At 37.3% G+C, this 25840-nt stretch overlaps 1 protein-coding gene across 2 annotated transcripts in view; it reads right to left on the bottom strand.

Annotated features, from left to right (window-relative positions):
• CCDC73 (coiled-coil domain containing 73) overlaps positions 1–23127 on the bottom strand; it is a 186055-nt gene extending 162928 nt beyond the window's left edge. Inside the window, exon 1 of one of the 2 annotated variants that reach the window (XM_054441614.2) lies at positions 22841–23127. The gene's annotated coding sequence lies outside the window, so the exon portion shown is untranslated. The remainder of the gene's footprint in view (positions 1–22840) is intronic. The other variant, XM_054441615.2, reaches the window with a different exon arrangement.
• Positions 23128–25840: the final 2713 nt, after the last annotated feature.

Genomic DNA, 25840 nt, shown 5'->3' with positions numbered 1-25840 from the left:
TTCAGAAATGCCATGAACTAGTGACTGCTAAATGCCACTATTCCTCCCCTTTTTGAATGAAAGCATGTACTGTGATTATCATGTCCCTGTCTCACCACTATGTATTGAATGTGTGAGAGGCAAATAATTTTTTAGTCCATAGATCTCTGGATCAAGAGGAGCTACACTTGACAAGCTGCAGCCAAAGAGCATGAACCACATTCAAACCGATGCAGATCAAGTAACGCTGGACTTTGAGCCCAATACTGTTTGGGGTTGAGATTTTTGGAAGTCTTGGGACGAAGATAAACATGTTTTGCTTGTGTGAGAAATGTAAAAGAGGTAAACTGATAAATTGCTTAATGGTGACAAATTCCTCCCATCATCTCATTTGAAATGTGATAGGGTTACTTCTCCCTTCCAGAGATGAAATCTATGTCTCCACTAGGATTGCCTTACAATTTGTTTTGGTCAATAGGCCTTGAAGTCTTTGCTCTTTGAAAATGTTGCTCTGAATCTGCCATGCCATGTCATACAAAGAACAAGAAGTTCAGAATCAAAGACTACATGGAGAGAGGAGGCCCAGCCATCCCAAATGTCCCAGCTGGGGCTAACCCCTACAACAATCTACAAACTCAGGTGCAGTTGCAACAGAGCCTAGGCAAGACCAGCAGAAAAACATCGCAACAAACTCACAAAATTATGAGAAATAATAAATCACTGTTATTTTAAACCATTAAGTTGAAGGTGACTTACTATGCAGCCACAGATTCAATATTTTTAGTTTAATTTTTTTTATTCTGCTCTCTACATTGTCTCTTTTCTCCAAGTTCCTTTTCTCCCATTTGGTTTTCATCTCTTTCACGGTTTTCTCAAATGTCAGATGATTCCCCAGCTGTCTGTTTATATTTATAAGTAATGCATTAGTCAATATTATAAAAAACAAAAGCAGGGGGACTGTTCTAGATTAAAGGACAACAAAGAGACATGACTACCAAATGCAATGTGGGAACTGTAATTAGATCCTAGATAGAAAAAACAAATAGCTATTGAGGGCATTTGGAGGAAAAATGAGGAAATTTGAATATTGAGTATAGTATATTGAGATAATATTCCTGAATCAATACTAGATTTCTTAGATGGCTATAAAGCAGAACACACTTGTCCTTGTTTAAGGAGATACAAGCTTCAAGTATCTCAGAGCAAAGTATCATGATGCTTACAAGTTACTTTCAACAGGTTCAGGAAAGAGAGGTATATAAAGAGATAAAACAAATGTAGCAGATTTTTAATAACTGGTGAAATCTAGGTAAGGTTATAAAGGTGTTAGTTATTCTATTATTTGAACTATAAGTTTGAAAATAGAATGACACACTATAATCAAAAAGACAAATAATAACAAGTGTTGACAAGGATGTGAGAAATTGGAACCTTCATAAACTGCTGGTGGGAATATAAAATGGTGCAACCAGAAAACAACCTAGGTAGTTCCTCAAAAGGTTAAACATAAAGTTACCATATGACTCAGCAATTCCATTTAGATTCCCAAGAGAACACTACATATAAACATTCATAACAGCATTATTCATAATAGCCAAAAAATGGAAACAACTCAAATGTCTATCAACTGGTGAATGGATAAATAAAATGTAGCCTATCTATAAAACAGAATGTTAGTCCACAATAAGAAGGGATGAAGTAATGACACATGCAACAACATGGATAAACCTTGAAAATGTTACACTAAATGAAAGAAGTCAATCACAAAAGGCCACATATTTAATGATTCAACATATATAAAATGTCCAGAATAAGCAAATCCACAGGACATAAAGTAGATCTGTATTTGCTTAGGTTGGGGGCTTGAAGCAGGATTGCAGGGGAATAGTGAATGACTGCTAATGAGTATGGGGTTTCTTTTTGAGGTATTAAAATGTTCTAAAATTGACTGTGGTGATGGATAAACAACTGTGAATATACTAAAAATTATTGAAGTGCACACTTTGAATGAGTCAACCATATGGTAGGGAAACTACACCTCAATGAAAAAGCTATTTTTAAAAAGTGGAATGATACATTAAAAATTGAATGGGGCCACGAGTGGTGGCTCACACCTGTAATCTCAGAACTTTGGAAGGTTGAGGCAGGAGGATCACTTGAATCCAGGAGTTCAAGACCAGCCTGGGAAATACAGTGAGACCCCCATCTTCACACACACACACACACACACACGAAGTCAGACATGGTGGCACACATCTCCCAGCTCCTTGGGAGGCTGAAGTTGGAGAACCACTTGAGCCCAGGAGTTCGAGGTAACAGTGAGCTATGATCGCATTGCTGCCCTCTAGCTTGGGTAACAGAGCAAGATGCTGTCTAAAAAAAAAAAAAAAAAAGAATAGAAGCACTGAGGGAGGGCTTATTGATTGATAGGTTTCACTACTGGGTGATCAGGTAACAAAACAGATTTTTCATTAGGGGTTCACCTCACTAATGTCAATATGTAGACATGTTTTCTCTCAGGTATTTCATTTTCCCCAGAGAACTCTCCATTTTCTTGTCCTGAAGTTTAAGAGAAGAGGGTAGGGGGTTTTATCTGGCAGTATGCCTTCTGATAGAAGATGATAGTAGAAGGTAAGGATTCCACAGTTCAATGAGTAGATTTTTACTTAATTTTCATTTTCAGCCCCATGCCTCATCCCTTTCCCCTGCTTTATCTGGTGTACTCCTAACTAGAATTGCCATAGATCCATTTTTCCAGCACACAAACTTCTCATCTTCTGCAGGGAAGGAGACCTGGAAAGGTTCAAGTACTCTATAGATATATTTTCAACAAGTCTCCCTTTTTATTCCCAAGTCTTATTCCTGCCTTACAAAGTACCTGTTGTTTCCAAGTGCTAAGCAAACTTCTGAACTTTTTTTTTTTCTTTTTTTTTTTTTATTATTATTATTATTATTATTATTATTATACTTTAGGTTTTATGGTACATGTGCGCAATGTGCAGGTAAGTCAGTCACAATGCTCCTCTATTTGCTTTCTGACAGATTCTATTAAATCATTGTCTATTCTCTCTTGTCTCTGTGTTAAAACCCTTTTTATGTATTTTAATGAATGTGAGAAAAATAAATGGATGTGGTCAATCTATCATGTTTAATTTAAAGTTCTAAAAAGGATTTCAAAACTCACCTCCTATTTAATTATATAAACTCTAGTGCATAGAACACCTTGAATAACATTGGTCCTCAAGAATACATGATGGCATTTCAGAAAATCATGGAAGAGATGAAAAGCAAATATAAGAAAAGGAATTTGGAGAAAAGAAACAATGTGGACAGCAGAATTTAAAAAATTAAAAACATTGAATCTATGGCTGTATAACAAATAATTCCCAACTTAATTATGTAAAACAATGATTTATTATTTCTTATAATTTCATAGAGCAGTTGATTAAAGAAACATTGATTAGCTTCCTAGCATATGTACAGCACAATGCAAGTTTTTCAGGATAGAGTTCACTATCTGGTTGGAGAGACAGACATGGAAACCAACAGTGTGATAAGCACTAGAACAGAAACATGTACAAAGTACCTATAAAAAATACAAATGACAAAGCAATTAATTCTGTCCACAGGAAGGTTTTAAGGAGAGTGTTAAGGAAAAAGTGATATCTATCTAGGCCTTAAATACTCTGACAAAAAATATGAGGAAAAAATAACATTTTAAAAATTATATGTTTATATAGTTTATCATTTACATTAAATACATCAATTTACCAACAGAACTATCTACCAGATGGTGCATCAAATGTAGATTTCTTTGCCACTCAGCTTTGGGAGCCAGTGTTGCCACTTTAGCCACTGTTGTATCCCCCAGAGCCTAGCAAAATATTTGGCACACAATAGACACTGAATAAATCTTTCAGTTCAAAAATATACCAAATTTATTCCAGCTTTAAGGCCTATAGGCTTGCTGTTCCTTCTGTCTGGAATGCTCTATATCCATATCTTTATACAGAATTTCCTTTATGTTTCTGCAGTCTCAGGTCAAATGTTACTTCTTCAGTAAGCACCACACCTAAGCACTCTTTAGCATATTATCTATCCTGTTTTATTTTCTCCAGAGCACTTACCATTATCCTAAATTATCTTAAATTTTGTTGATTATGTGTTAATTTTATTTATTATACTTCCTCCTTTAAAATACTAGCTTTGTGAGGTCAAAATCTCTCCTACTTTGGCCATGCTGTGTCTTCAGCACCTAGGACATGACCAGATATAGCATAATACATGAGATTAAATAAATATTAGTTGAATATTAAATAAATTTATCTCACCTAGTCCCTGAGGGTACTTAGTTAGTGACCTCTGCTTCATTCAAAGAGCAACAGATTGGGAATCCTTTAATATTAACAAATCTGTTAATAGGTAGCTATGTTTTCACATGCTTTGCCCTTTTTGTACCTACTTTATTATTTTATCTCTTAATTTACTTCCAGCTCCAAAGTTCTGTCACACAACTGCCATGTGAAAGACTCCCAATTCATCTTCAGCAATTTCTAAAGTACTCACTTGCATTTTTTCACATCAGATTTAACAAACCAAAATTTGTACTTTTTCTTCTCTCTCAAATCTTTTTAATTTCATTGCGGTCAGTAGTATCATGTATTCTATTTTAATCTCCAATGAACATTCACAAAATCTTTGACATCTTTCTCTTTCTCTCTCTCTGCTTCTCCACCTCTTGTTCACTTTCTCTGTCAACTACACTGTCACTTTCACTTTCTCCTTCATCACCTAAATCTAATCTCTAAATGGACCTGTTTGTTCTTCCTTCTAATTTGCTCTTAGATTCATTCTGCACCACTACTCCTACTGCTATCAATCTAGTCAGACCCTCATTACCTCAGACATGAATTATAATCACCTTTTCCTGTTATCCCTTTATTTAATCTTCTCTCCCACTTCAATCTATTGTGCATATTTTCTCCAGAATTATTTTGCAAAACATCACCTAAACCTCATCAATTTCCAAACTCAAGAGAGTTCTTTTTGTATACAAATCAAGCCCAAATTCCTGTGCCTAATATTTCAGGGTTCCCCGCTTTCTAGTTTCACCCCCCTTTTCAGCTTTAATCTTCTACCCCCAAAAGACTTCGTCTATTACAGTTTCCTTACTGTCTCCTACTAATCTGTGCTCATTTTCACCTCTTACCTAGAATAATTTTTTACTCACTCCACTTATCTATCCATCTTTTATGCCCATTTCAAGGCCTCTTTTCTCCAGGAACCCTTCCCTGGCTATTCTAAACCACAATAACCCTTCCATTTTCTAAATCCATGTTGTGTGCTTAAATTCAACACTATAGTTTAACAAGAATTCTCCAATTCTTTGTATGTTCAATATGCCTCTCCAATGGGATGTTTCTGAAAGGCAAGAACTGTTTTACTCTTCTTTCATTCACTCCCCCAACTCCACAGCATATATTTATATACATATGTATATATACAACCCCTTACCTAACAAAGCAATTTCCCTTATATTTTTCCTTTGATCCTCAAATTGCTTCTCTGAGGTTTATAGAGTATTTCTTCCTACAGAGTGTGGTTAAAAATATATATATATATATATTTATATTTATATATATATATTTATATTTTTATATATATATATAATTGAACTTAGAAGTCTTAGACTTGAGAAAAAACTTGACTACTTTCTGTATGTAACCTTTTTTTTTTCTTTCTTTTTTTTTTTTTTTTTTGAGCGGAGTCTTCCTCTGTCACCCAGGCTGGAGTGCAATGGTGCAATCTCAGATCTCAGCTCACTGCAACCTCCACCTCCTGTGTTCAAGTGATTCTCCTGCCTCAGCCTCCCAAGTAGCTGGGACATAGGCATGTGCCACCACACCTGGCTAATTTTTGTGTTTGTAGTAAAGATGGGGTTTTGCCATGTTGGCCATGCTAGTCTTGAACTCCTGACCTCAAGTGATCTGTCCACCTCAGCCTCCCAAAGTGCTGGGATTATAGATGTGAGCCACCACACCCAGCCATCACTGTGTAACCTTGAAGAAATAAAAACCAGTTTTTCTAAAACTGTTTCCTAATCTGACAATAAATGTTAAGTTTAATGCAAAAATACAGGCTCATATTTTAAAAGATCAGCACTGTTGAAGGCTTACAATAGATTTTTAGCTGGATTAACAACCCTAACAGGGTAAATTAATAAATAATTCTGAAGAAAATACAGGAAAAATCTACAACTATGTCAGATTTCACTTTCTATACTATTGAGACTTTTTAGAAGTTATTATTACTTATAATAATACTTTAAACATTACTAATACTTTATAAGAAAGGTATATTTATTTGAATAGATCTTATCTATTACTCATATTCCAACATATTACAAAAGAGATTTAAGGTGGTGATTTAAGAAGTTTGCTACATTTGTATTTGTGATTTTTATTAATAAAGAAGGCTTAATTATTTTCATCAAACTGTTCCTTCTATTTTCTATGGGACATCAGTGTCAAAATGTTACTCATTTATCAGAAATACACTTTAAAGTGCATTTGTTATGTGACTTGGTATGTGTTTCTCGCTATATATACACTATTTATCTTAAATACTCTATATTCAAAATCATTTGCCAAATATCTTTGGAATCTGGGAATAGTATCTCTTTATGTTGACAGCAGAAAACCATATTACTTATCTGCTTAATAATAAAAACATGTTAAAACAACAACAAAAACATTTCATATTATTATGAAATAAATAAGTGGTTTTCAAAGTGCAGTTCCTGGACCAACAATATCAGCAACACTTAAGACCTTGTTAGAAATGCACATTCTCAAACCTTTCTCAGATCTACTGAGTCAGAAAATGGGGTTAAGGCCCAGCAATCCTGTGTTTTAACAAATTATTAAAGTGTGACAATCACTGAAACACATTAACATGAGCATGCAAATGCTCATTTGGTCACTGGATGTTTTTAAAATATGTACTGGAAATTTAAATCTTGTCTAGAAAAATATCTTTTTGTTTTCTTGTTTAATTTATCAAATGCTGAGTTAAAGAACTAGGCAAAACTGTGAGCACTGTAATCTGGCCTTAACAATGGAACTGAGAAACTTGAGGCCAGTTGTAATCTTTTGTATTAAGAATCAGGGAAGGCCGGGAGTGGTGGCTTATGCCTGTAATCCCAGCACTTTGGGAGGCTGAGGCAGGCGGATCACCTGAGGTCAGGAGTTCGTGACCAGCCTGGCCAACATGGTGAAACCCTGTCTCTACTAAAAATACAAAAATGAGCCGGACATGGTGGCAGGCACCTGTAATCCCAGCTACTTAGGAGGCTGAGGCAGGAGAATTGCTTGAACCTTGCAGTGAGCTGAGATCATGCCATTGCACTCCAGCCTGGGGGACAAGAGCGAGACTTCCTCTCAAAAAAAAAAAAAAAAATCAGAGAAAACGGATGCTAAATACCCAAAAATGTGCAAATATTCCCAAAATATGAACCAGGACAAGTAATTAAGAAGATTAAGTATTTCTCCATTTGGTAAACTTTAAAAATGTATAACTGGAGTTATGAGTGTTACGGAAGGAGCAAACAAGCAAAGCATATGGTAATCAATCCTATGGTCTTAAGTAAATAATCTCTGGGCCAGTGTTCCAACTGATGTGCTAGGACAATGTTCCATGAATACATTACAAGTATTCATGTTCCATGAATATGTTACAGGTATTAATAGTCATTGATTCTCTCATTACTGCAAATTGCTAGGCACAGCCTGGGAAGACCAAAACACCTAGGGCTGGTTGCAACCTGTGAAGAGCAGTTTTGTCCACTTGCCTCTCTGCACTATACAAATACTATGTTATCATTTTCTAATTATGCCTTCATGTGGGGCAAAAAAAAAAAAAAAGGAGGAAGCACTTTTCTAACCATTTCTGCTAATTCAGTGAGTAGGGTACTTTCAGTTCCAAATACAGAAAACACAACTTAAGCTGGCTTTAAGACAAAAAGTAAATGTATTGGCTTATTTGACTAAAAAGTCTAAAATTAAGTTTGACTTCAGGCCAGCAATGTGACCAGCACCTGGATTGTTATCTTTTAATGTTTGCCTATGCTACCTCAATACTGGCTACATTCTCAATAGGTTGTCAATTCATAATGCCAAAAGGCTATAGGCAGCTACTGGGGCTAAATACTTCCTTGTTCCTTTTTCCAGCAAGAAAAAGAGAGTTTGTGTCCTGACAAGAGTCCTAAAGTTCCCATTTAGGCCTACTTGGATTACCTTCCCATTCCTGAACCAATTAATAAGCTTAGGAGAATGACGGACGCACAGTTCAACAAGAGTAATCTTTGGAGCTAGAAGTGAGGTCAATCCAGGTTAATCTCAAAAATATCACATGCCTGAGAAAGTGAGGAGGACTACTTAAGGAAATGTGAGGTACTGTTATCAGGAAAGGGGAAGAAGGTATGTAGGTTAATAAACAAGAGCTTTCCATAACAGCTTACCATACATCTCTAAATTTGCTAAAATACAAAATAAAAATAATCACTTTTTTATTTGGATTAAAAGTGAACACCTCAATGGTAATCTTAAAAAAAGTATATGTTGGAATAACATGAGGTCGGGTGCGGTGACTCACGCCTGTAACCTCAGCACTTTGGGAGGCTGAGGCAGGCAGATCACTTGAGGCCAGGAGTTCGAAACGAGCCTGGTCAACATGGCGAAACCCCATCTCTACTAAAAATACAAAAATTAGCTAGGTGTGATGGCACATGCCTGTAATCCCAGCTACAAGGGAGGCTGAGGCATGAGAATCACTCGAACCCGGGAGGCAGAGGTTGCAGTGAGCCAAGATTGCACCACTGCACTCCAGCCTGGGCAACACAGGAAGGCTCTGTCTCAAAAAATAATAATAATAATAAATAAATAAAATAACATATTTACCTATAAAATTAGCAGAGGTTTTTTAAAAATAAGAGTACTGTGCTAGTAAAAAGAAAAAAAATTGTAAAAGAGGCATTCAAATAGTTCTGGTAGAAATGTAAATGGAAGCAATCCTTTCAAAAAACAATTTAGAATGTCTCAAAAGTCATAAACTATTCTATGCTGACTCAACTTCTAAGAATCTATTCAAAAGAAAAAAATCCTAAATGCAGAAAAAGTTTTATGTTAATAGATGTTTACAACCAAATATTTACTAATAAAAAACAAGAAAGAAAAGTTGGAAACAACCTAAATATTCAGTAATAGAAAAATAGCCAATTCAGTTATCACTATCTAATTGAATATATGTAGCCACTTAAATAATAACAGCTAATGTTTGTTGAGCACTTAATACATGCAAAACTGTCTTCTAACACTTCATATTTAGTTCTCCAAACAACTTTATGAGATGTTTACTGTTACCATTTTCATTTCTAAATGAGAAAGCTAAGGCATAGAGAGATTAAGTAACTTGCCCAAGGATATACAGGAAGGTGGAACCAGGACATGAACCCAGCAATCTGGTTCCAGGGTTGTACTCTTAACCACTATATTATAGTGCCTCTCAAAAGTTTGTGCCCAGCCTGGGCAACATGGCAAGACCCCATCTCTACAAAAAGTTTAAAAAGTTACCCAGGTGTGGTGGTGCATGCCTGCAGTCCCAGCTACTCGGGAGGCTAAGGTAGGAGGATTGCTTGAGCCCAGAAGGCGGAGGTTGCAGTGAGCCAAGATCATGCCACTGCATTCCAGCCTGGGCAACACAGTGAGACCCAGTCTCAAAAGAAAAAGTGTTTGTGGAGTTTATAACAGAAAATATTTATGTTAACATTTTGTTAGAAACATCAATCATAATAAAAACAGGACTCAGAGTCTTCTAATTAAAGATAGTGGATTGAACAGAGGTATTTAGTTCCACTCCACTAAAATGACAGTGGGTGATTTAAGGCATAAGCCTTAGAACAAACAGAATGGTATCTAAGACAAAAACAATAAAACTCTGTTTTTTGGCAGACAGATAAAAAAGTAGAAATATTTATCACACCTGAGAAAGCTAGGAAAACTGAGAAGCAATTTGATTTACATCACTCTCTCCTCTTTCTCCCCTCCTCTGCCAACAGAGTCTGCTGATACCAGGTACCTCTAAAGGTGAAGGTAAAGGTGAAACCAAAAATAGGATGATTACTTGAAAGTGTGTTTAAGAAGACCCACAGATTCCCTCTCACTTTCTGGTTAGGCAGAACCCTCTCTGACCTGGGCAGAAGATTGGAAGTTGTTCTGATGATGACAAAACTGAGCCTCTGGAATGAGTTTATTGGGATACCAGGTGCAGTTGAGAAAGGGTCAGGGGTGGCTACTATATGGAAAAATGTGTATATTAAATGTTGAGATACCCACCAGTCTTCCTTCTCCACAGCTCCAACAGCTGCTAACAGCCAGATAGCTCTTGAGGCAGCAGATTGGAAGGAAGTGTGCATTTTCTAAGGCAGGAGTCCCCAACCCCCAGGCCACAAACTGATACTGGTCCGTGGCCTGTTAGGAACACCCCAGGCCACGCAGCAAGAGGTGAGCAACGGCACGAGAGCAAGTGAAGCTTCGTCTGTATTTACAGCCATTCCCCATTGTTCGCATTTCCACCTGAGCTGCCTCCTATCAGATCAGGGGCAGCATTAGATTCTCATAGGAGTGCAAACCCTGTTGTGAACTCTGCATGAGAGGGATCTAGGTTGCATGCTCCTTATGAGAATCTAATGCATGATGATCTGTCACTGTCTCCCATCACCCCCAGATGGGATGGCATAGTTGCAGGAAAACAAGTTCAGGGCTCCCACTGACTCTACGTTATGGTGAGTTGTATAATTATTTCATTACATATCACAATGTAAAAATAATAGAAATAAAGTGCACAATAAGTTGTAATGTGCCTGAATCATCCTGAAACCATCCTCCCCCAGGCCCAGTCTGTGGAAAAATAGTCTTCCACAAAACCAATTCCTGGTGCCAAAAAGTTGGGGACCACTGTTCTAGGGAATTTGACCAGACTAAGAGAAAAGACACAAATAATATGATAACAGGAGTTTCCTCACAAAATGTTCTAGTCAGGTAACCCTAAGATGAAGACCATAATCAATAGGCTATATCCATGCATACATAACCTCCAGTTCACTTTCTGGTGCCCCATTCTTAAATACAGAGCAAAGAGTGAAAAACCAGTAGATTTTTAAGGGAAAGTGTCTAATTTAAAAGACAAAGATTAAAACAAACTGAAATTTTAAAAACCAATTCAGAGGAAGCAAACATTAAGCAAACGAAACTCTTTCAAAAGAAATATTACTAACACTCTTTTAAAAATTATTTTCTTATCCATAATGTTCAGTACAGCATCAACTTTCTTATGAAGAGATAAGAGTGTATATTACGTTGATGAAAAAAAGATGCTTCACAGAAACAGTTCTTTTAAAAATTAAGATAGTGGAAATGAAAAATCCAATAAAAGGATTAGAAGACAAAGTTAAAGAAGTCTTGCAAAAAGAAGCAAAAAGCCAAAGAAATAGAAAATCGAAGAAACAAAGATTAGAAAATTAGAGGATTAATCCAGAAGTCCCAATAACTGTACCCTAAAAGTCCCAGAAAGAGTGAACAAAGAAATTGGAGAAGAAATCATCAAAAAGTTTCTAAATCAATTTTCCCAGAATTAAAAAATATAACTTCACATATTAAAAGAGCCCATCAAGTGCCAGCACCAAGACACATCATTGGTGAAATAACAGAACACTAGAGGAAATGAAAAGATCCTATATGCTTCCAGAAAGGAAAAAAAAATCATAAAAAAGATCAAGAATTACACTGGAATTTTCAATATCCATAATGGAAGCTAGAATAAAGGAACTAAGCCCTCAGTTTAAAGGGAAAATGATTACCAGATTGGAATTTTAACAGCCATGTCAACAGTGAAGATAGAAGATATTTTCAGATATGCGGTATCCAAAACAATTTACCTTCTATGCACCCTTTCTCAGGAAGCTCCTTAAGGATTTCTCTAAAGAAGAGAAAGGTGTGGGATCCAGGAAACAGCAGATCCTTGTCTTAATCTGTTCAGATGACTATAACAAAATATCAGACTGGGTGGCTTATAAATAACAGAAATTTATTTCTCACAGTTCTGGAAGCTGGGGAGTCCTAGATCAAAGTACTAGCAGATTCAGTGTCTGGGAAGGTCCTGCTTCCTGTGTCCTCACATGGTGGAAGGGGTGAGGAAACTCTAAGGCCTTTTTATTTATTTATTTTTTTTTTCTGGGGTCTTAGGGTGCTAATCCCACTCAAGAGGACTCTGCCTTCATGATGTAATCACCTCCCAAAGGCCCCACCAAATACTACCACACTGGGGATTAGGTTTCAACGTATGAATTTGGGGGAGATATAAACATTTATTCTATAGCAATCCTATGCAAGAAAGAGAGGAAAGGAACCCTAGCATGGTGAAGGAGGACAGCAAGAGGACACCTGTACGAAGACAGAGAGCAACCAGTCCAGATTAAAGTGGTTTAATAGGCTCTGGCGGCAACTTCCTCAACACAATGATATTAATAATTATCAACTGTTTTTAAGTTACTAATAAAAGTTTTAGGTAACTGAGAGAAGTCTGGAGTTGAATTAGTAATTAATACATTAAAAAGAAAGCAGGCCAGGCACAGTGGCCCACGCCTATAATCTCAGCACTTTGGGAGGCCAAGGTGGGCAGATCACCTAAGGTCGGGAGTTCGAGACGAGCCTGACCAACATGGAGAAACCCCGTCTCTACTAAAAGATACAAAATTAGCCGGGTGTGGTGGTGCATGCCTGTAATCCCAGCTACTCAGGAGGCTGAGTCAGGAGAATCGCTTGAACCTGGGAGGCAGAGTTTTGGTGAGCCAAGATCACGCCATTGCACTCCAGCCTGAGCAACAAGAGTGAAAGTCCGTCTCAAAAAAAAAAGAAAGCAATGGGGAAAAATAAGACAATCCAAGGTGATAAGGAAAAATAGTCACAGAATATTACAATAGTTCAGCTGTGAACCACATTTATGATTACGTTATTACTCTGCTGATATAATCAAGAGTATGCTACAACCGTTTATAGAGGATGTGAAGAAGTAGAAGTTAGAGCAAAAGACAAAAGAAAGTTAAATCCTTAGTTTCCATTATGGGAAGGCATTAGATAATGTGTAAAACTGGAAAATCAAGAAGTATCATTTACAAACATACTATTTAAAGATATGGAAGTAAATGTCTAAAGAATCAGCTAAAATAGCTTGAAGTAATTGCTCTGAAAAGGAAGAAATGGCAGGAGAGATCTCTTTTTCTGAACAAACTTTATTTTAAGAAAAGTATAAATGATTTTGTCCTCTTCATTCTCCTTTTCTATAAGGAGTGTAAATGACTTCTATAATGGAGGAGTAAATTTTATTGTATATGTTTTAAGTTGGTACAGAACCAACCCTTAGACTAAGATATATGAAATCAGTTTAGTTTCTTATAATGATAGAACAGAACAGGCTGGGCATGGTGGCTCATTCCTGTAATCCCAGCACTTTGGGAGGCCAAGGCAGGTGGATCATTTGAGGTCAGGAGTTCAAGACCAGCCTGGCCAACATGGTGAAACCCCATCTCTACTAAAAATTAGACAGGCGTGGTGATGGGCGCCTGTAATCCCAGCTACTTGGGAGGCTGAGGCAGGAGAATCGCTTGAACCCGGGAGGCAGTGGTTGCAGTGAGCTGAGACAGCACTACTATACTCCAGCCTGGGCGACAAAGCGAGACTCCATCTCAGGAAAAAAAAAAGAATAGAACAGTGTAGATTAAACTAGAATAGACCAGCAATCTCCTCACATATGGTAAGTTTTATAAAACTCTTGTTTTAATTTTATGTAAATGTAAATACATATAAGTATACCAGATTACAATGTGAAATGTATTTCTTACAGTGGATCACTGTCAAAAAAAGTTTTACAATGCTGTTATAGACAGCTTGACAAGGTGAGAAATGCACCAGTTTTTCTTTTATTTATTTATTTATTTTTTATTTTTTTGGACACAGGATCTCACTCTGTCACCCAGGCTGGAATGCAGTGGCGTGATCACAGCTCACTGAAGATTTGACCTCCAGGGCTCAAGTGACCCTGCCACCTCAGCCTCCCAAGTAGCTGGGACTGTAGGCATGTGTCACTATACCCAGTGAATTTTTTTATTTTTTTAGAGACAGGCTCTCACTGTGTTACCCAGGCTAGTCTTGAACTCCTAGGCTCAAGCAATCCTCCTGCCTCAGCCTCCAAAGTGCTAGGATTACAGGCATGAGCCACCATGCCTAGCAGAAGTGCACCAGTTTTGAAGTTTTGTGGTAAAGTACAGATTTTTGTTATGTGCTTTTGAAAAAGAAATATGCATTTTTGTAGATTCCTATAACAGAATCCACAACAGATATGGATTAAAATTCTATCTCCTCTTACTAGCTGTGTGACTTCTCACACAGGTGAGGTTTCAGTTTCCTCATCTATTAATACCAGGGATAATGATACTTATTTCACAGGATGTGATGATTAAATTAAGGTAACATATGTAAAGACCTGGTTTTACATGAGGGTTCAGAAACCAGTGAAGAAAAAATGTAAATGCTTACATGTATAAAACATGCTGTTTTTGTCATTTTAAAAAGACATTTAATATTTAATTTGAAGCTTCACCCATATTTTACTTTTAACAGATCAAAATATTCTTACACTTCAGTACTGCTTTTATTACAGAAATATCTAAAAATGCATACGCCTTCCCCTATCCTGAAACACAATTTGAATAAACTCAAACAGTGATTCCATACAGAAGGGCTGCCAATAAGAAATGCTTACTGAATCTTTATTTTTAACATTTGGCATCAAATAGTTACTAATGAACTTTTGTAAGTAGTTCATTTATTTATAGTAATTTATAACAATAAATCTGTTATTTATAATACTCAAGTATTTATTATATAATTATAATATACAATAAATATATTATTTATATTTATAACATACTTGTTATTAATAAATATTTCATTATTAAAATATATTTTAAAATAAGGCCAATATAATATTATAAAATGCTTAAAGCATCATCTGAGCATTCATCATATTATTTATTTTATATATTACAAGCTTTTCTAAATGCTTTTTTTCAAAAGTACATAATAAAAATCTATATTTTTCACAATTTAAGAGATATAAAGGCTTTTATGTCTTTGGAAGTATTTATTAAAAATTACATCTTAAATACTCTACAGTGGAAAGTAAGTTAGCCTATAATCCTGATAGGGGTCAGAGTAATAACACAGAATGGACAAATTACACTGTCATTCTACTTAAATTATTTAAGTTATTTAATTTTACCTGTAGATAGTCTCTTGTCTTCTCATCATGCCTGACTTTTAAGTGGGAGGTCTTCATTCATGATGATCCTTTAATGGAAGCAAAGCTTTCTCCATTTAACCCATGCTGTTATCAATCATGTACAGGGATAAATGAGCCTGTAAGATTTTGTCGGTATCACAAATGACACCGTGACCTGAGGCCAACATCTTTATTTGCTTCTCCAGTGATTCACTTCAGCAGATATTAACCAATTTTATAATCCATGAAAGGCAAAATTAAAGGACACCATCCATAAAACAGAATAATTCCTATCAGCAACAAAGTGATGTGTATTATCTTATAAATTATATGGCCATACAGTGTGGTAATGTAATGAAGTAAAGATGGTAATAACCAAATGCCTAGGGCAAACGCTAATATGCATTTAATCACACAGCATGAAGCCATTTGTCACTACAGTTGAATGCATGTGTACATAAAATACATGAGTCACGTCCTTATTGTTATACTATAACAGCATCAATTTCACACTATCATTTCACATAATAACAACCAGTAGGCTTTGACATTAGCTAAAACATTCGAAGAATATAAACACAACTGTCTTTTTTATATTTACAAATATAAAAAATTTTTGATTTTTCAGTAACTAAAACATTTTTCCCAAAAAAATTATTTGGTAAAGAACCATAAGTTTCAAGTTGCTTTTTTCTTAAATATCACATAAGTTGGTTTCATCATATTGTCTTTTATTCTTGTGAGTACTCTTATAACTTGAAAAGAATGGCAAATTTGTCCTATAAGCCTGTCTCCTTCACACATAATTATTAATTTAGTATGTAAATGTAAAATATGGATGGCATTTGTCACAAAAAGTGAATCTTTGTGTGAAAAATTATACCCATTAATTATACACAAGCTGGTGTATGTGTAGAGTAAAAAAGATACAGAACAATCAAAATATGATCTAAAAACATAGAAACATGAATTATATGATCTGGGATTGCTACAAGATTCATTGAGAACCTCCTTACTCCATCAGGACCTTTTATAATCTAATAAAATTATAACTATTACATTTCCTAAGGTATACCCCCCAAAAGTAAAGAACTGAAAGATCTTTTATGTCCCATATAGCACAAGTGCCAAGCTGGAACTGATTACATTTACACTCATCAGATTCTAGCTTGTAGTAGCAAAAGTTGCCTTATCCATTATACTGCAAATTCCTTGACCAATGGCCAAGTCTTCCACACTTTTGTATTCTCATACTGCCAGATATAATAATTTACAAAAGGCAGGCACTAAATTAATTTTTGTTGCATTGAATATTATACTTAATTGAATAGATCACTCATATCCTTTGGAAAAGGCAAGAGAAGGATACTTGAAAACCATGAATCAAAGAAGGCAGCATGTACAATCAGAGTGCTTCCTATAACTGTGATAGATAAACTTTTAGAAGGATATCACAAAGCTAGAAAGACTAGAGAAGAGCAATAAAGGAAGAGTATCCATATATGGATTTTTAAAAATTAATTAGACTTCTCATATACAGACAATAAAGAATAACGATGTAATTCGATAAATCTTTCTGTTTAAGGAACTACAGATGGTACAAATTTGATGGTACAAATCTTTTTTTTTTTTTTTTTGAGACAGGGTCTTGCTCTGTCATGAAGGCTGGAGTGCAGTGGTGTGATCACAGCTCACTGCAGCCCCGACCTCCGGAGCTCATGAGATCCTCCCACCTCAGCCTTCCAAGTAGCTGGGACTGCAGGCACATGCCACAACACCCAGCTAATTTTTGTATTTTTTGTAGGGATGGGGTCTCAGGCTAGTCTGGGCTCAAGCGGTCCTCCCATCTCAGCCTCCCAGTGCTGGGATTACAGGCATGAGCTACTGCGCTTGGCCAAATTAATCTTAATCTCCAGGTATTTACAACTAGAAAAATGGATAAAGCACTTATACAAATTAGTTTAACTCAAGGCATGGTAACACCAGGCATAATACAAAAGACATGGTAGATAAACAAAAAAGGGTGCTATAAGTGTTCGAAGAGTTCAAAGTCATGGTGCCCAAGCCTCATTCACTTTACCTCTAAAATAAGAATGCTAAACTAAGTTTAATTTTTATATTGCTAATTTTTAAACATGCTATCCCATTGCAAAAATAGTTATAATTTCAACAGCAAATTAGATAAGATAGTATCTAGTGCAATTCTAGCTGTCAAATTCTGATCTAATTAACCTATGGAGATGAGATTTTAGGCTACTTATAATTCCAAAAACAGTTAATGGAGAAGGATTTTTAGAAACATAAAGATTAAATGCTTAGCCTTAGGGGAAAAAAAGGGAATAATACTCCTCTCATTCTTAGTGAGTACAGTGAAGGATAAGGGGAAAGGGCCACAGTACAAAAATCACTGAGTTTCCAAAGAGATCAGTTATAAAATCAAGTGTAAACCTGACCTTGTTAAATAAATTTCAAAATACCAGAACTAAGAAGAAACTTAAATCCTGAAAATATTAATGTAAGCAAATAAAGGAAACAAAGAAAAATGTATTCATTCATTTAACAAACATTTATTGAGTCTCTTCTATATTCAAAACGTAATGATTTTTTTAAAAATACAGACACCCAGGCTGGAGGTGTTGGCTCAGTCCTGTAATCCCAGCACTTTGGGAGGCTAAGGCAGGAGGATCGCTTGAGGCCAAGTGTTCGAGATTAGCCTAGACAACATAGTGAGACCCACATCTCTACAAAAAAAAACAGAAAAATTTGCTAGGCGTGGTGGTGCACACCTGTAGTCTCAGCTACTCAGGAGGCTGAGGTGGGAGGATCACTTGAGCCAGGGAGGTCAAGGCTACAGCTAGCTATGATCATGCCACTACACTCCAGCCTGTGTGACAGAATGAGACCCTGTCTCGACAAAAAATAAATACAGACACCTTCTTCTCAAGGAACTCTAGTAGAGAGATACGGATATACAAAATAATTATAATACAATGTGATCATGTGTGAAGACGGACACCCAGCATGAGAAAATCAGGGGTGGCTTGGGAAGGTCAGTCAGCCTGAGGAAGCTGACTTCTGGGCTGAGATTTAAAATCTTAAAAGACAAGACATTAGTAAAATGAAAAATTAGATAAGTGTATTTTAGAGGGAAAAACAGCATAAGTAAAGGCAGAGATGGAAGAAACATCATTTTAAATGAGGAACTAAAAGTAGTGTAGGGAGATTGAAGTCTAACAGGTAAGGCTGAGAGAAGATGAGATGAGGCTTGAGAAGCAGGCAAGTCTTAGGGGGTCTTTTATGTCATGTTAAGGAGGCTGAACTAATACCATCCCATATTCTGCTCTATTATACCAAATGCCTTGCCATATATTCTCTGTTTAAACATATTTTAAAATCAGATCAAATTCCATCTCCTCTGAAGATTTTCTTACAAATCCCATTCACACCAATTTCTCCTTTTCTGAACTATACTTATTGTCAGATCATATGGTTAGCACTTTATTGTGTATATTGCCCCATTCTGTTATTGTCTATTCCACATAATTTTGCACTTTATTTTATCCATTTATAATACTGCCCATAAATAAGGTTATTTTTTCATTAACGGTTTCATGTTTGAAGAAGGCTTATTAACCTCCAAGTAGGGAAAAACCTTGAGAGCATAGTGAATACTTGATAAACATTTTATTAAATTGCTATACATTATATAAAATTACAAAAACCACTTTTAGTTTCCTAAAATATTTACACTATTATGAGTAAAACATTCTCTGTTCATACTAAAATCTTTACCAAATTTCTCCTTAAGAAACAGAGGGAAGATTATATATATAAATTTTAGAAATTTAGAAACAGTTAAAACATGAATTGTATATGTGCAAAGAGATTGAGAGAATTAGATATTATCTCCATAAAGATCATTATGAAACTATAACATAAAATAAGCTACTAAATGTACTATAAATTCAACCAATCTAAGGCAACATACCAGAGACCTTTGGAACAAGTACATAAACACTAATTTGGGCCACCTTATAAATAAAATGTAGCAAAATGCTTTAAGGATTTTATAAAACACAACTTTTAACTACACTAAACTTCAATTTTTTTCAAATATGAAACAAGAATTGCCAAAATAGCTTAATAAAAGTTGATTCCAACACAGCTAGAAATGTACTGCTCATTGAACTTAACTGAAAATAAGTTTTAGTTTTATATGAAATTAATCAGTGCCAGAAAATTTCATAAAGCTTTTTCTTGTTACTAACAGAAAATTTCCATGGGTCATCAGGAAATTAAGAAAGCTGAATGACTTCCTGATGTGTTTCTCTGTCATGTCAATATTAGCAAATAAATGAATTAGGAAAATGACATCAATAATTTACAATAAAAATTTTCACCTAAATGTACATTACAACAAAAACATTTCTGCCTTAATTATCTACATGATTATTTCCCAAAGTATGTTCTAAGGGGCACAAGGCCCACAAGATACATTTCTAAAAACAGGTTCCACAGCCAAATAAATCTGGGAAATCCCATACACTAACTCCCCATTTCAGAGATAAGCAGTCCCATTAGCTTTGTTAGAGCCTGTTTAACTTTAATCCATATTTCTCAAGTTTACCTTGATCTTGAAACACTTTTTTTCATAATTCATAAGACAAAGCTAATATTCTGGGGAACATGTATTCTAAAGAACATACTTTGGAAAATTCTAATCTACAAAATTGTTATATGTTCTTCCTTCACTAGTGGCCTAAACTGATTGTAAAGAATAATTTCCCAATTAAAGGAACACTGTTCTCAGCCAGGCGTGGTGGCTAATGCCTACAATCCCAGGACTTTGGGAGGCCGAGGCAGTGCAATTGCTCGAGCTCAGGAGGTCAAGACCTCAAGACCAGACTCAGCAACATGGTGAAATCCCACCTCTACCGAAAAACAAAATCAAAAAGTATCCAGTTGCGGTAGTGTGCTCCTGTAGTCCCAGCTATTCAGGAGGCTGAGGTGATGGATCACTTGAGCCCAGGAGGTGGAGGGTGCAGTGAGCCAAGATCACGCCACTGTACTACAGCCTGGACAACAGAGCCAGACCCTGTCTCAAAAAAAAAAAACCACACACACACACAAAATCCCCACCACTGTTCTCATTCAACTGTTACCAGGACTGATAAAAGAACATAATCCATCAACAAAGACATTTACCATTGCATCAATGACTTCTTTCAACTATAGCCCTAACACAATTTCCCAAAGTGTGTTCCATTAATAAGCACAGCACAAAAAAATAGGACCCCATGGTCAAGTACAGTAAAACTGTAGACTGTGACTCATTCATGAGTCAAAAAATCAATGTAATGTGTCTTGACCAGAATTTTTTTTTAATGAAAGGCTAGACTAGTAAAAAATAAAATAAAAAACATAAGTGTACACTGCTTATGGTAAAGGTAAGTATTGACTCACGTGTAAGTATTTACTCATATGGTAAAGCTAAGTATTGACTAATGTCGGCTGTAATCAGAGAAGTTTAAGAATGCTGTGAGTTCAAAAAAAGTTAGGTTAAACAAGTTCCTTTACTGCAGGACATTTTAGAGTCCTTAAATGAATTCCAAGAGTATTTTTGGCCACAGAAACCTTTTTTTATTGAAGCACCTCACAGGACTAGTGCTCCCTGGAACACAATTTAGGAAATACTGCCTTTTGGAAACGGTGTACCTCCAACTGTCTTGAGGTACACTATATAAATAACAGTGCCCAATTTTCACCTCCTTCAGAAAACTCACAATCAGACTTCTCATCTTAACTATAGCATCCTTCACAGTTTGATCAAACTTGCAATAACTTTAATTTGGTTAGCATGAAGTAGTGGTTAAGCAACTGAGTTTCAATTCTAGCTCCACCACTTGTCGGCTGTGTAATCAGCCTTGCATTGTTATTTAATCTCTTTCCCATGGTTTTCCCATGAAGTGTAAGAATACTGGGAATACCTACGGTACAGGGTTTGGGATTTGTTTTTTTAGGATTAAATGAGATAATTTCCAGCCCCTGGCGTGTAATAAGAATTCCACATGTGATATCTATTACTATTAGAATAACACTACCACCGCACCTGTACAGTTATTACGGGATACATGGCCAGAGAGAAAGAAACTAAAAACCCTATGCTGCCGCCTGGTGGACACTCGGAATTTAAAAATCTGTCATTCGCTTCCTTCCTGACACTACGATGGACTTCCTGAAGCCGTATGGAAATTAAAACGTTTTCTCAAGCTGCATTAACACACTTTATAAAGCATCAAAGTGGGGAATCTAATTTTCCAAAACTTAACAACTACCCCCAAGGCAACCCTGAAACCAGGGAGAGTTGTAAAGACTCAAATTGGCCGACGAAATGGCTGAGAGAAGACACCAGTGAAGGACTACAGAGGAAACTCCATCCACAGCGTATTTGCTGATTCTCAGGTTGGGATATTTCAGTATAGGTTTTTTCTTCAAGGTATAAAACAAAGAGAGCCATAGGAATTTATCACAACTAAAGCAAAATAACCAATAATCATCAATTCGAGGATCTCAATTAATGTAAGCAGAAGACTCCGTGGAATATTCACATTTTCTTTCTAAAAGAAGTGCAGTGATCGTAAACGTTCCCATAAATGACTTAAGGGTTGTCACTTATTTTCAAAAGCAAAGTGAAGTGGCAGATTGCAGCAATGACATTAATATTTTATTTTATTTTATTTTATTTTTTTAGACAGAGTCTCGCTCTGTCGCCCAGGCTGGAGTGCAGTGGAGTGATCTCGGCTCACTGCAACCTCCGCCTCCCGGGTTCAAGCGCTTCTCCTGCCTCAGCCTCCCGAGTAGCTGGGATTACAGGCGCTTGCCACCACGCCCGGCTAATTTTTGTATTTTTAGTAGAGACGGGGTTTCACCATGTTGACCAGGCTGGTCTCAAACTCCTGACCTCAGGTGATCCGCCCGCCTCGGCCTCCCAAAGTGCTGGTACTACAGATGTGAGCCACCGCCCCGACCAAATAATTTATATCTAGAATTCAGCATTATCAGGATTAGCAGGGCAGTCATTTCATTCCCAGTGAGATTCCATTTAAATTTGCTCGTGCAAGGCAGTTTGGGAGAAGCAAAATTACCAGCATAATGAAGAAAAAAGAGAGAAATGTCCTTGGGAATTTACACACTTCCGCAACTGCGCTAGAACTTTTGCACTATACTTAAAACATTCTGCAAAAAGTAACGTTCACCAAAGAAAAAGTCGAGATTCACCAATAACAGTTCCAAATGTTGCTAACTCTGAGCCGTCAGAGTTGTTTGAAAATTTTCAGAAGAACAATCGACATGATTGCATTGCATTCATAAGGCAAATATGAGGTTTAAAACAAAAACCACCACCACGCAAGGCACATGTACAGAAGGCGCTTCTCCACGGTGAACAGACGAGACCCTCATGACTCACCCGCAGTCTCAATCCTGCCCAAGCAGAGATCCAGATGGAGGCCTGAGGGTGGCTGCTTCTCCTGGATCGGGAGCGTGGAAGATTCTAGACACAGCCCAGCAGTCAGGAGGCTCCAGGCCAAAGCAGCCCCTTGGCAACCAGAGCAAGGAAGGGTAGGTTAGGCAGCTGGAGGTGCAGGGCAAACCCGTAAGTGGACCCTGGATGAAAAGATTAGGGCTGCTTCCTAAACAGCCCAACTACACGCTTGTGACTGCTCCGAGTTACCTCAGCGAAGCGCGCCTCTAGCTCCTGTTGGCCCTTCCGGTTCACCTTTTCCCGCCCTAGGGCACTTCCGGCTTGAAAGTCATTAGCCTAAGATAGGTGAGTAATCTTGAGCATCTGGGGCAAAATATGATTGATTTTATTTTATTTTTAAATACAAGCTTCGGAAAAGATACCTGGATATTTGATGTTTTTCCTTAAGTACAACATGTATTGGCTTGGCTTATATATTCTTGTTTGTTTTTGTTTGTTTGTTTTCGGGTTTTTGTTTTGTTTTGTTTTGTTTTTGAGACGGAGTCTTGCTCTGTCCCCCAGGCTGAAGTGCAGTGGCGCGATCTCGGCTCACTGCAAGCTCCACCTCCCGGGTTTATGCCATTCTCCTGCCTCAGCCTCCCGATATAATCATTTTTTTGAAAAAGTCTTTGGAAAGATGAAAGAAAAACGAGTAAGTGTTACCTGTGGGGAGCAATGGGAAGTGTGTGGATGGGAACAGGAGAGAGAGGGAGACTTCACTCAATAGCTTTTTATACTTTTTGATGTTTGCTTCATGTGAATGTGTTATTAATTCAAAAAATAAATGTTAGCTGGGTGTGAGGGTTCACTGGCTCATGCCTGTAACCCCAACAATTTGGGAGGCTGAGGTGGGAGGATTGCTTCAGGTCAGGAGTTCGATACCAGCCTGGGCAACATGGTGAGACCCCCGTCTCTACCCAAAAATACAAAAATCAGCTGAGCATGGTGGCGTGCGGCTGTAATCCCAGCTACCTGGGAGGCTGAGGCAAGAGGATAGATTGAGCCTGGGAGGTCAAGGCTGCAGTGACCCGAGACTGCACCACTGCACTCCAGCCTGGGCAATGGAGCAAAACCCTGTCAAAAAACAACAAAAAAAGAAAAGTTGCTTAATTTTTAAAGTGAAATATTAGAAAAAAAAACTGTAGTTCTAATTATACTGATAATCACACCTATTTTAAGCACCTAACTAATGATATGTTTCAGTATGTTATGTTGAATAGTTATTCAATAAGAATGTAATATGTTTCAGGCCTACATTGTTTTTGCATGCTACCAAAATGTGAAAGAAGTGGTCCCTGCCCTCAAATTTTTTTTTTTTTTTTTTGAGACAAAGTCTCATTCTTGTCCCCCAGGCTGGAGTGCAATGGCACGATCTCAGCTCACTGCAACCTCCGCCTCCCGGGTTCAAGCGATTCTCCTGCCTCAGCCTCCCGAGTAGCTGGGATTACAGGCGCCTGCCACCATGCCTGGCTAATTTTTGTATTTTTAGTAGAGACGGGGTTTCACCATGTTGGCCAGGCTGGTCTCGAACTCCTGACCTCAGGTGATCTGCCCGCCTCGGCCTCCCAAAGTACTGGGATTACGTGCATGAGCTACCGCACCCGGCCCCCCGCCCTCAAATTTTTAACCACGTTTTCCAGTAAAAATCTGTCTGGAATTCTTTTTACTCCTTCCCTTTCTCCAAGCCTTTGCCCAGATGTCACCTTTTTAGGGAGAGCATTCCTAACTACCCCATAGTAACATGCATGCACATCCCCTACTTTGACCCCACCTTGTTTTATTCTCTGTAGCACAATCACCATCTCGTCTGGTATATTTATTAACTCTATCCTAGGACACCAGCTTCGTGAAAACAGAGATGAATTTTGTTCACTTGCTTACCAGAATCTAGCACAATGCCTGGCATGTAAATGCCAAATAAATTCATATGAATGAATGAATGGACCGTGACCTTTCAATTTGGTATTTACTAACCATAACAGCTATACTCTAATAATAACTAATATTTATGATAATTTACTATGTGCCAGACAATGAGCTAAGTATTTTTACATACATCATCTCATCTTAGTCTCCACAACAATCCTATTACTATGCACTTTTTGCATATCAGAAAACTAAGGTGTAGAGAGGCTAATGAGTTGAATGTAATCACCTCTGAATGCCCTTCTAATTCCATGCAATTTCCCCAATGATCAGTGCTATGGTTTGAACGTTTTTGTCCTGTCCACAATTCATGTTGAAACTTAATCTCCAAAGCAAGTGTGTTATGAGGTGTGGCCTTTAGGAGACGATTGAGTCATGAGGGGAGAATAGGATTTGATGCCCTTATAAAGGGGTTTTTCGGCCAGCTGTGGTGGCTCATGCCTGTAATCCCAATACTTTGGGAGGCCAAGGTGAGTGGACCACTTGAGGTTGGGAATTTGAGACCAGCCTAGCCAACATAGAGAAACCTCAAATCTACGAAAAATACAAAAATGAGCCGGGCATGGTGGCAGGTGCCTGTGTAATCCCAGCTGCTCAGGAGGCTGAGGCGTAAGAATCACTTGAACCCAGGGGGCAGAGGTTGCAGTGAGCCAAGATCACGCCACTGCACTCCAGCCTGGGTGACAGACTGAGACTGCCTCAAAAAAACAAACCAAAAAAAAAGTAACAACTTAAAAAGTTAAAGGACTTAACCATTATTTTCACTTTGGGGATATCACTTTCAAGTCATGGTACATGTGAACATTTAAAGAAACCTAACTGTTTCTATCAGTAGTTAGAAACTGTATCCATGAGCCAGGAATGGTGGCACACATCTATAGTCCCAGTTGCTTTGGAGGCTGAGGCAGAAGGATCACTTGAGCCCAGGAGTTTGAGACTGCAGTGAGCTATGATTGCGCTACTGCACTCCAGCCTGGGTGACAGAGAGAGACCTTGTCTCAAAAAACAAAAAACAAGTTT

Source organism: Pongo pygmaeus, chromosome 9 (genome assembly GCF_028885625.2).
Source record: "Pongo pygmaeus isolate AG05252 chromosome 9, NHGRI_mPonPyg2-v2.0_pri, whole genome shotgun sequence".
Taxonomy (NCBI): Eukaryota; Metazoa; Chordata; class Mammalia; order Primates; family Hominidae; genus Pongo; species Pongo pygmaeus.
Note: the sequence above shows the minus strand (reverse complement) of the source record. Positions and strands in the feature narration are given on the sequence as shown.